A 12,732-nucleotide genomic window follows, 5' to 3' on the forward strand; every position below is an offset into this window, starting at 1 on the left:
TCCAGATAATATCCAATATTTCTGAAGTGAACTTTTCTATAAATTTTGCCTCACAAGAGGTTTTGACTTTTTATTTCAGTTTCTGTCAAAAGGAAATGTTGAAGAATAAAACGGCTACACAGAACACAAATTCCAAAATTTGGCTGTCTGTGACACATATTGAGACAGAGATTATGATATTTCTTTCTTCTCCTGTCTATCCCTTTTATTTCATGTTTCTTATCGAGTTACATTTCAGTAGTAGGACTGGCACTGGGTGAGCAGATTTCAGTGTGTGCTCTAATGAGGCTCATGTGGGAACAAGAAGTTTTTATTTGCAGAGTTTCTTGCATTTCTGGGTGCATCTTTCATACTTTCTCTGTTTGAGTAGCATCACTACATAAAAAGTCCAGATTCCAGTCTCTTACGAAGATTGAATTGCTTTAGGAAACAGGATTAGTATTGTCATTGAGAAACCAATAATTTAAATGTTTTTATGTCTAACAAATTCAATGTTTTCTCCTTTGAGACAAGCAATTAATTATACTGAATCTATATTCTGTTATTCTTGACCATGAAATGATCAAAATACTGGAGCAAACAGATCTGTGTTCCAAAGAAACATTACATTAAATTATGTGAATTGATGCTAGCCAGAGTATATGGGCAGAATTGATTACTCAAGCAGATGGCTCAATTTGGTATCTTCACTAATTGTTCTGTTTTTCAGAAAATAATTTCTGATCTGCTCCTGCAATAGGTATTTTCTTCAAAAGATTATTTATTGGAAGTACTGTAAATAGTGTTTATTCCTGCTCTGGTGTGACAGGCCCATGAAAGTAGAATTAGATGTGAGGAAGATAATATTTCATGACTATCATATCAGTTTATAGCTGATTCTTGGATCTAAATCCTGGAGGGAAGGACTATACAAATAAATACAAGATTTTCTCGGAAATTTCTTTATCTTTCCTAATTATTGTCACTGCAGCAAGTAAGTTTGGATATGAAGGCTGTTTCCACCTCCTTATTTCTTACTCTATCAGACTTCTCATATGACTGCTTTCTAGTGTAGCCCTAAAATAAATAGCCACATCATGAGAAGTTACCATTTCCAATGCATCCTCCCACCCTGTGGAAAAAAAAATGGTATGAAAGTCTGTGGTAGGAAGGAGATAACTTTTAGTACTGAATAGATTCCAAATCCCTGTGAATTTTCTTTCTGTGATTTCCCTAAAGAGGTTCTTCATGAGGGCTCAATCATCTTTTATTAAGAAAACATGATGAGAGCTTAGGGGCCAGTAAAGACTTGACAGCCTTTATGGAGCTCCCTGGGTGAAAAAAAGGGGAAGAGTTTACATTTCAAAGTTGGAATGCCTTCCTTTGTATGCTCACCTGATGTTGTCTCACTTTTTTGACAGAGCTTGTAGGAATCCAGATCAATTTGCAATGTGGCTGCCTGGATTAACTGCCTACAGCTAGATTTTTTGCATCTATGCCACAGCTTCCAAACAGTAATGGGGAAAAGGGCTGACACTTTGCTTTCCAATGCAACACCCATCGCTGGCCTTTATTTTTGCGTTAGCTGAAGGTTTCCTTTCCACTGTAATGTGTTAGGTTTCAAAACAATGTGATATATCTCTGTAGTCTTTCACAGTCATGCATCCCAATGGAGGCCCATGAGTGTTGCCTGAGTTTTATATTACAAAGGAGCACAAAGACAACATAAAGTGACTGACTAAAGTTTCCCATAGCACTATGGGGTCACTGAATGAGTGTTGCACAGTTGGCCTGGCTGGTGCTGACCCACTTCCCCTTCCATCCGTCCAGCTCTGAGGAGGTAATCAGTTGGTGCATCTCCAAGTGAAGGTGCCAGCACCTGAGGACACACCACATAAGGGCACACCAGTCTAGGTTGACCTCACAAGTACTTCATCTTGCTTGCAGAGGTTGTCTTATATCGAACTGCTGAGTAAGATGGTATTTTTAATTGGGATGCACAAATGACAATAGTGGCAGAATTTTGGATTTAGTCATGTACCAACATTTAAAACCATTATTTGTTTGTTACTACAGAATTCCAAATTTTAAATATATTTTATCCTGTTCTAATATTTGTTTTAAAGCTTTTGAATATTTTACTGGCCTTGATTTATTTAGTATTCCTAGTATTCTGACTATTTTTAGTAAGGATAACAGGAAAAAGGCTGTTTGTTTCTCTGTTGTTTCAATGGGTTTTTTATGCCTTATCCTCAAAATCAAGAGTGATTTGTTTAACTTTCTCACTTTTCTTGATTATATTCTTGAGCATTTACTGTGAGATGATGAGAGAAATTTATGAGAGAGATGTTGTCTTGTTTCATATTTGAAAGATTTTATGGAAAGTCAATACTGTTATTATGCAAAATTGAATTAAAAATTATTTTTTTTTATAGAAAATATACTTCACACAGTAAAAAATAAAGCATACTTGAGATGCTCTCACCCAGATTCAAACACAGTATGAGCTGACACTAATTTGGAGTGATTTAACACCTAGGATTAATCCTAGGATTAATAGTGTTTCAACACATGTGGGAATCAAGGGCTTGATTCATCTTAGTTATATACTAAGTTATATAAGTTTTCCAACTGAGATCATGAAATGTGGTCCTGCCTGGATGAAAACAAATTCTGGGTTCCTCCCCTCAGTATGAGACCCCCTTGTAACACAATTCTATTTGTATGTCATGACAGTGTGTTTCAGACATACCTCTTTTCTGTGAATAACAACAACATTTTACAGGACATCTCTACAAAAAGACTACTGTGTCTTTGTCAAGTCTTTGACTACTTTGTCAAGGTCAAAGAGTCACAGAATCACAGAATAGTTGGGGTTGGAAGGGAGATCCTCCGGAGATCATCTAGTCTAACCCACCTGCTAAAGCAGGTTCACCTACAGCAGATCACACAGGAATGTGTCCAGGCATGTTTAGAATGTCTCCAGAGAAGGAGACTGCACAGCCTCTCTGGGCAGCCTGTTCCAGGGCTCTGGCACCCTCAAAGTAAAGAAGTTTCTCCTCATATTCAGATGGAACCTCCTGTGCTTCAGTCTGTGCCCGTTGCCCCTCATCCTATCGTTGAGCACCACTGAAAGGATTCTGGTCCCATCCTCTTGACACCCACCCTTGAGATATTTATAAACATTGATGAGATCCCCTCTCAGCCTTCTCTTCTCCGGGCTGAAAGGATGTATCTTTCCCAGTCTCTCCTTATAAGAAAGATGCTCTAGACCCCTAGTCATCTTTGTAGCTCTCTGCTGGACTCCCTCCAGTAATTCCTTGTCCTTCTTAATCTGGGGAGCCCGGAACTGGACACACTACTCCAGATATGGCCTCAGCAGAGCAGAGTAGAGGGGCACAATAACCTCCCTCGATCTGCTGGTCACACTCTTTTTAATGCACCCCAGGCACCATTGGCCTTCTTGGCCACAATGGAACATTTCTGGCTCGTGGTCAACCAGTTATTGGCCAGAACTCCCAGGTCCTTCTCTGCAGTGCTGCTTTCCAGAAGACCAACCCCTGACCTGTACCGGTGCCTGGGGTTATTCCTCTCCAGGAGCAGGACTCTACACTTGCACTTGTTAGACTTCATTAGGTTCTTCTCTGCCCAGTCCTCCAGCCTGTCCAGGTCTCACTGAATGACAACACAGCCTTCTGGTGTGTCAGCTGTTCCTCCAAGTTTGGTATCATCAGCACTGGAGGTCACTAGAAGGTCACTAGAATCATATCTCCCCAGGAGACACATTTTGAGCATCTGTCACTTTGAGCATCTGTCACTGGGAGCCTCACAGATGTTAAGTTTATTATGCATTCCGCTTTTTTTTTGGCACTATATTTTATTTCTCTGTAACCACTGAAAAGAAAAAAAATAATAAAAAAAATCCATTATCATTTCCAGCAGTAGTTAGAAGGTTAAGCCAGAAAGTTAATCACTGAAAAAGCCATTACCAGATCATCCTACAATTCAGTTCACACCCAAAGCAGAATCATTACTACAAAGTTCCTCCCCACACCCTTCCTATTTTGTGGCTGAGTCCTTGGGTCTCCTTTATCCCCAACCCTGGTTTTGGTGGGTGCCTGAGGACTTCTGTTCTTGCTACCCTCCATGTGCCAAAAGTGTCCTGGTGCCCACCCAGGGGTACCACCTGCCTACATTTGTGAATGTAAACTGAAATCCTATTTTATTTCCCCTGTTTGGTAGGGGGGATGGAACAAAAGCTTAAGGGGGTGAATTCATGCTTATCTTTGAACAAACATTGAAAGAAATGAGAATCTTACTGTGTTTTAACAGAAGCTGAAAGCTAATGAATTTATTTACTATTTTACAAAATTCAACACTTGAAATAAAAAAAAAAAAAAACAACAATCAGAATACAAAGACACTTATTTGGGACCATAAGAGTTAAAACATATAACAAATTTTAAAATATTCTATGCCCATTCAGAAGAAGATGCCCAAACATCAAAATACCTCACAGGACAAGCTCTGGTGCTAAAATACGCTGAGCATCTTTTCTGCTGCCAAACCCAGCAACTTCCACTACAAAGTATGACAGTGCAATGATCTTTAAATGACTGTGTCTGGTAAACTGAGACCAAGAGTGACATCAGTCATGAGGCAGCTGCACGATGGGTGATGCCTGGTAATTTTTTCAAGTAATTTGATTCTTCCTTTAAGAGCCAGATTTTCAAAAGAGTTCATAGCTCAGTAGCACCATCTGCAGCTCTAAAAGCTAAGGCCTGGCTTAAAATCTACCTCCCTGTGGACAGTTACTGCCGAAGCTGTGAAAAGACTCACTAGTACTGCCTCCATGTGAACGGGTGAACACCACAATCTAGTCTGGTGAACTAGTTGGTATCCTAGCTTTCTCATTGCTAGCACTACCCGGAACCCTGTAAAGATGACTTTAATACAGTTTGGCTTTTGAAGAGGTTCTAGAAATGGAAAAGCAATTATGTAACTCAAGCATGAAGTGCATTAAGAGATTTCTGCAGGGAAGTTTTCACAGTGACTTTACTCTCTGCCTATATTAAACCAAGGCTATTAATAGGGTGGAAATGTTTTGGGTAAGTCCCATGAACTTTCACATCACACTGAGACTGAAACTTTTTTAAGTCTTGAAAAAACTCTCGTGTACTTTTCTGTGACTTGTTTTGCTTACCTCTGTGCTTCTTGTTTACTAGACAAAACAAGAAAGGGAAGGTTCAAAATGCAACTTGAGGACTTGTTCTCATGGTGATCCTGACCTCTGTGGCAGCCAAAGCCATCAGAAATTGCTGCAGTACTTGTCTTTGCTTTGCAGCAGAAAGAGCTGAACAAATTCCTGATTAGAACTGGTAACGACAATAATTAATGCAACAAATATAGCTCTGTTTTAATTGGTAACCACTAACAACACATTCTGACAGATGTGTTGGTTGCCTGAAAGCCAGTGAATGCTCTAGTCAAAAGTAATGAGTATTTGAGACATCCAGGTTAAAATGTCTGAAATGTCAGGGCTTTGACTTATGCCAATGATTCACTGTTTCTGACCGCATGTGTTTCTTCAAGCATTCAGCACTTTTAAACCAAATAGGCAGAGTATGGTAAATTGTGAGAAGTACTTGCTGTGAAAACCCGAAGTTTTAAGTCTAAAATTTGCTTTCACAACATATTGACTCATCATTTTTTTCTTTAGAGCTATTATTTTTAAATTGTTCAGCAGGTAATAAGGTATAGATCATATGTGTAAATATAGTGCTAAACTTTTATTCAGCAGTTATCTTTATCCACAACAAATTATTCAACCCAGCAGTTCTGCCAATACATTAATGCCAGAACTACACTGCTGGGATTTGGTTCCCAGATGTCATCCAGCAAGACAATCAACACCCAATATGGATGAATTTTATGAGAATAAAAACTGCGATCATTATGCCAACTAATAAGTAGAATTAAAATAATGAATCTCAGAAGAACTATGACCTTGCATGTACTGAATGTTCTCAAGCAGCTTCTTTGATCTGCAAACCTTTTTCTTCTTTGTTCCAACATGATACCAAGTTATGCTTAAACCTCTGCTTGTTCTGGTCACACACATGTGTATTAACATACATGAACACTTGCACATGATTTTATAGAGGAACAGCTATATAATTTTTGTTCCCTTTAGTTTATTACATGAGCAATGTTCAGTATTCTTTCCAGACATTTCCAGCTAGATATCTCTTACAGTCTCTTCCACTGATATACTTGATTATAAATCAGAACCAAAATTAATAAATTACTAATTCAATATATCAATTTGTATATCTGTGAAGCATATGCTGCTGGAAACATTCTCTGTTCTCCTGTGCCTGTGAAGACAATGGGATGGTCTTTATGGAGAGTGTTCTGAGCATCATTATGTTTACAAAACATTGTCATTCACATTCTCAAATCTGGTCACTGATGTGTCCTTCCTTCTCATCCACACATCCATTTTAAGGTTAGGCTCATCTCTGAGACCTACTTTGTCCATAATTTCTGAGTTAATTTATAATACTTTCTGTCCTGCTTTTTATCCATTTGCTTGAAGAAGAGGCTTGTATCATCCAAGAGCTTCCACACAGATCCCAGTCTCTCGCATCCTGTTCTTGTTCTCATTCCCATCTTTGCTGTATGCAGTTTGTCCCAAACACTATTAACACAGAAGAGACTGTCAAAGAGGAAAAGGATAGAATGAACACTATCAGACTGAACAGAACTACTGTTTAGAAATGCTTTAATTTCACTGCCATGATTTTTCTTCTTAATATTTTTCTATGTTTCATATTATGTAGATTTGGTTTATAGTTTCTTATGTTTATTTTTTAGGTTGAGAAGAAACTTGATAAACCAATTTATTTGATTTGCCTCAGAATGATGCAGTTTTTTCTGTGCTTCCAAAATTTTCTATGGTAATTTTCGAGGGTTTAGATTGCGGGGTGACAATAAAACCCTGGCAGATGTATTGTTAACCTCCTCCCCCCCCACTTCCCCCTTTTGCCCCTCTCTCTCCCCCCTTCCCACTCAGGAGAGGTGATTGGGAGGGAAAGGAGGACACAGAGAAGAGAGTTGGAAAAATTAACAATGTTTTACTAATGCTACTAATAAGAATAGAGAAAATAATACAAAATATTCAAAACCGATCTTGAAAGTCTCAGCAACTGCAGAGCCGGCACCCGAAGTCCTGGACTGGACTCTGCAGCCAACCGGAGCTGGATTCAGTCTCTCACTAGGCCTCAGTTCGCAGGGACAACTCGCAAGGTCCTCTCCTAATGTCGGCCATAAGCAGAAGGGACGAATAAGGGCAAAGAGGGACGAGATCCTCATGATCTCCCACTTTTATATGAAGTATTCACATGAATGGAATGTTATACACAGTTGGTCAGTTTCTTGGTCATCTGTTTCTCATTGCCCCTCTCGCGAGATGTCCATCCCTGCTTATCAATAACCTCACATTCCATTGCTATGTTTACCAAAACATGTGTCTGGTTCTCCAGGAAAATGCAGCTAATATGAAGGCTTTAGCTGACAGGCAAATTCGCTAAAAGAGAAACTTGTTTTTTAGCAAAAACAGGACATTCCACCCCTTATAATATGCCATTCACTGAATACTTAAACCTTATCAGTGTATTCTACCAATACAATCTAATTAATCACTACTACTATATATATATATACATATGTACATATATACACAGGAGTAATTAATCAGTGGACCATCCTTTGAAAAGTTCATTAAGTTCATCAAGTGCACAACAGTCTCCCAGGGCAGTAAAAATGCACTAATTAAACACTGTTAGTATGGCAATTTACATCATGCAGTTCAGTATTGAATATTTTCACCTAGAACCAAATCCCCTTGAGGTACACACCGAACTTCTCCATCCTTAAACATCACCCATCAGGTGCTGCCAGGTCCCTGGGCAAAAACAATCCCACTAATGGGCTTACCTTTGCCTGAAGCAGGAGTAACCCAGACTGCCTTTCCTAACATATTTTTCATGTGTACTACAGGGACTTTATCTCCTTCTACAGTCCATAGAATTTCTGATTGGGCAGGCCCGGTTCGATTGATTGATCCCCTGGTGTTGACCAACCAAGTGGCTTTTGCTAAATGTGAGTCCCAGTTTTTAAAGGTTCCATGACCCAAGGCCTTTAGTGTATTTTTTAACAAACCATTGTACCTTTCAATTTTCCCAGAGGCTGGTGCATGATATGGAATATGATATACTCACTCAATACCATGTTCTTTTGCCCAATTGTCTATAATACTGTTTTGAAATGAGTACCATTGTCTGATTCAATTCTTTCTGGCGTACCATGTCGCCAAAGGACTTGCTTTTCAAGGCCCAAGATAGTATTTCGGGCTGTAGCATGACATATGGCATATGTTTCCAACCATCCAGTGGTTGCTTCCACCATTGTAAGTATATAATGCTTACCTTGACGTGTTTGTGGAACTGTAATATAATCAATCTGCCAAGCTTCTCCATACTTATACTTTAACCATCGCCCCCCAAATCATACAGGTTTTAACAGGTAGACTCTTGAACCTGGTAAAGATCAACACACTATTAGTGAGTGGCAGAGTTAGAAATTAAAAGTTTCAAATGAGTGGTTCCAGTCAAAGTGATCTTTTGTAATTCTGATTTAGATTAGAACGAGAAACTGACTACTTGGTACACGTAACAAGATACAAAAATGTTTATGACAACGCATATTAGAAGTGCAGCATTACAGGGAATGAGGACATATATGGTAAAATAGAATAATGAATTCTCAGGTAAACACAAAAATAACACAAAGCCAAGAAAGAGCTAGAAACCAGAACAGCACAGTAACTAGTTATAAATAGTCTTGATTCAAAAGACTTAATTTTCTTTCTGTTTTCACGCATGATTCACAGCAGTGTATAACATGCCTTGAAGCACAATTGGCAGGAAACATAGTACAAGGTCATATAATATCTGTTTTCAAACACGGTATCTTAGAACACTGTTCTCAGGTGTGGTGTAAATGTGTTCGCTGTCTCTCCAATAGGTGACGAAACCTCACGAGGAGAACTGCCTTGGTCCCAGTCCTGTGTGTAGCTTTGTCTGTTGGCATAATCACCCTTGTGCCCCCAGAGAATCCAGGTTACCAAATGCTTGCAAGAGAGCGCCCATGGGTCCAGGTGGACAAGTCATGGGCACTACTGAAATACCCAGCACTGTTTGCATCCAGGACCCTGGTTGACTTCCAGGTGTTTTTTTCCAGGATGATATGAACGTTTGACAATTGCATTTTGCTTTAGCTTGCCTATTAGTAAATAGGAAGCAGGAAATTAATATTGGTTTTGTTAATCAAATACACTGTGCTTAGCTTAGCACCCAAATAGCAACCCAGCTACATAGAGCAACTCTCATACATTACTAAGTTTCCTGAAATAAGGCTACGTGCTGCCTGAGTCTTGCCTTTGTGACAATTTCCCTGTTTGTTGATATTAAAATCCGCTTCCCAGAAACACAAACGTCGTGCAGTTCAGAATGGCACGTACTAAGCACAAGTTCATACAGATTTTGAAGGACATTCAAAACAGCAATGGTAGCCCAAAAAAGTAATTTTCCATTTTTTTACATGTAATTACACTGCCATAAACACAAAAGAGGTATTTATTAAACAAGGCCATTACTACCTCAGTCCCAAGTAAAGTTCTATACATCTTGAATTTCAAGTGTAAATCTTCATTACTGAAGATCCCCATTTTACCTGGAAATCAATGTAGTGTCTGAATAACAGAAGAGCCCATATCAACATGGAATGTCTTAGGAAAAGTGAAGAATGTTTGTGTGCTGGTAGGCTGTCTGATCAGCTCTTTATTAAGGTTTTTAAAAAATCTTATCAACCACACATTATGCCTGACAGTCCCTCCAACTGTGTATGTCACTTTCCTGGATTTAGAAGATGAACTTTAGGACCCATTTTTGCATTTATGAATCTATATAATTCCTACAGTTATAGGATCCTGGCTAATGATTTGGAGTTGCTGATGTGTACTGTAGCACAAATAACATATTGGTGTTAAGGTAGTTCAGGATAGCAGACAAATTTTGGAGGCTTCTAATTCTAGAAAGAGAAATCATTTAAATAACAAATAAGAATGTAATCAGAACATTCTAGTCAAATCTTTATAGCCCAGTGAAGTGTTTCATTTACAAAATATCCTGCAGTTAAAAGTAACCCCATATTGGTAGGGAGATGAAAGCTCAAAATGCCAGACTTCTAATATTGGTTTGTTCATGTCTCTTGTTCGAAATTTAAGGAGACAAAATTAGAGCAGTATTTCCATGTATTAAGAGTGGGTTTCCCAGATGTCCAACCACATGTCCCTGCAAAATCATTGCACTAGGCAACGGGCAGGATAAAACCCATTCTATACTGCTTGGTTCTACCAAAAAGTCCAAGAGAACACTGGCAGACACAACAACAAATTTTCCTCTAGTCAGTATATTCAGGACTATTTTACACACTCCTCCGTTGTGTGGGGAAGAAGAAAGATTCTTATATGATTACTCCATCATTTTGTCCTCCTCTACAAAACCAGTGCAAGGGTCCAATGCACATAAATCGTACTATATTTGTCCTCCAAATTATTTGCTGACACACACTCTGTGCAAGGTCATTAACTTTTAGTGGAAAAGTGGGAAGCACATAACCTGGTTCAAGCTGAAATACATTACATTTTCAAGGGATAGAAAGAAATACATGATACTTTGATGCCTTGGGAAAAATACTAAAAAAGCCCATAAGGGAACAAAACCCTTTTGTCAATGCAGAGTCAGGTATCACTATTTTGTCAGACCTTCTAGTACATTTACTATTCTTATATCATAAGCACATTCTTAGTACACAGGTCATGTGAACATGACTTACAAAGCTGTATTTTTAGCTTGAATGAATACATATTTTATGAGAGGAAGAGTTTCCTTCACAAAAAAAGAAAGAGCTTGCAAATGATGTGAGACAATTTTTTCCCACAGACTCTCACACACATGTTGCAAACATCAAGAATAACAAAAGCTTTTAATCTGGCTAGCTAGGACAGCTGCATGAATTAAAATACAGCTCTAAGTTCATTGTTAGCTGTCTCTGCTACCAGATGTTCAACTTGTTTGCCCTGATGCCAAGAACCGTGTAAATTAAAGAATATCTGTGATTACATTATGCTCTGTACTCTATTACATTACAGATTGTAGCAATTCTTTCAAAAAACTCCCCAACAGTTGAGGAACTAATTATAGCTCAAGATATGCTGCATTTGCTGTGTGCACCTTCTTTTCTCATGCAGAAGATGGTTTGGTTAAGGCTGGCTAAATGATATTTCTATTACCTCACTGTCTCCACAAGAACCTTAGATCTAGCCTGAGGTTCCCCAGGTCACTGCAGTAAGTACACAAGCATTTTGACTCACAAATAAAGCAGAATCAGGGGCACAGATATGAGAGTACTTATAGTAACTTCAGACAATAGAACATTCTTTCTTCTCCCTCCTCCCACAAAGGAAATATAAATTCCCCATAATATGTCATAAAGGAAATATAAATTAGAATTTCTTTCAATGCCACTTTCTGGTTTTTACTTTCCTGCTTGCCCTTTTCTCCCAGACTGGACAAAGGTTTTAAGTGACAGAAAAGGAATAAAGGTGTCTGGCCATGCTCCAACTTTGTCCTAATATGGTCACAGTGCCCTGGGTTCCCAGCAGTGATTTTCGAAATATCTAATGTGAGAAATACTGAAAATAAGCCAGTTTCCAAATAGACTTTTAACAAAGCCTAAAACACTGAGCATTTCTACACAGAAAAGGTAAGTTAGCCCAGCCCATACTGGATGGCAGGACATTAAGCTCACTAAAGTACTTGAAAATATTACACATTTTGACCAAACTGGAATCAGGGAAATCAGACTATGATCCTAGGATTGAATTTGCTGCTCGATATGAGATCTGTAGACATCCAAAGCTTCTTGCACTGCCTCTCAGCTCCAGCAGACTGCTGGGGGGACTAGGAGTGTTGCGTTGGGCAACATGCGTTGGCTTCACTCACCTCTGCAAGCAGGGAAAGTATGCTTAGAGAGCTGCTAGAGGTTCTGCTGAACAGCAACAACTTCTGGGTGAGCTGAAGGGGGAAATCTTGGAGTGCACTAACAGGCAAGAGGGAATTTACCACGTCTGGGAGAAATGCTCATCTCTGGGATTGAGTGAGCTCTGAGATGACACACACTTTGTTCTGCTGTGCCTCAAATTAGGATCAGGCACGTAGTTGAGTGGTCCTGTATGGTATGTATGGTTACTGTACTCCACATGACCACTCTGAAAATCCCTTCATATTGTAAAGTTTTGCTGGTAGATCAAAAGGAATGAACGTGACAGCGGAGAAGGTGATCTTAAGACTGATAGGTGCATCAGCTCCTAGAGAATCACAGAATCACAGAATGTTAGGAATTGGAAGGCACCTTGAAAGATCATCCAGTCGAACCCCCCTGCTGGAGCAGGAACCCCTAGATGAGGTTACATAGGAAGACATCCAAGTGGATTTTGAATGTCTCCAGAGAAGAAGACTCCGCAACCCCCCTGGGAAGCCTGTTCCAGTGTCTGTTACCCTCACTGCAAAGAAGTTTCTTCTCAAATTTAAGTGGAACTTCCTGAGTTCCAGTTTGCACCCATTATCC

Source organism: Nesoenas mayeri (assembly GCF_963082525.1).
Source record: "Nesoenas mayeri genome assembly, chromosome: 1".
In the NCBI taxonomy this organism is placed as follows: Eukaryota; Metazoa; Chordata; class Aves; order Columbiformes; family Columbidae; genus Nesoenas; species Nesoenas mayeri.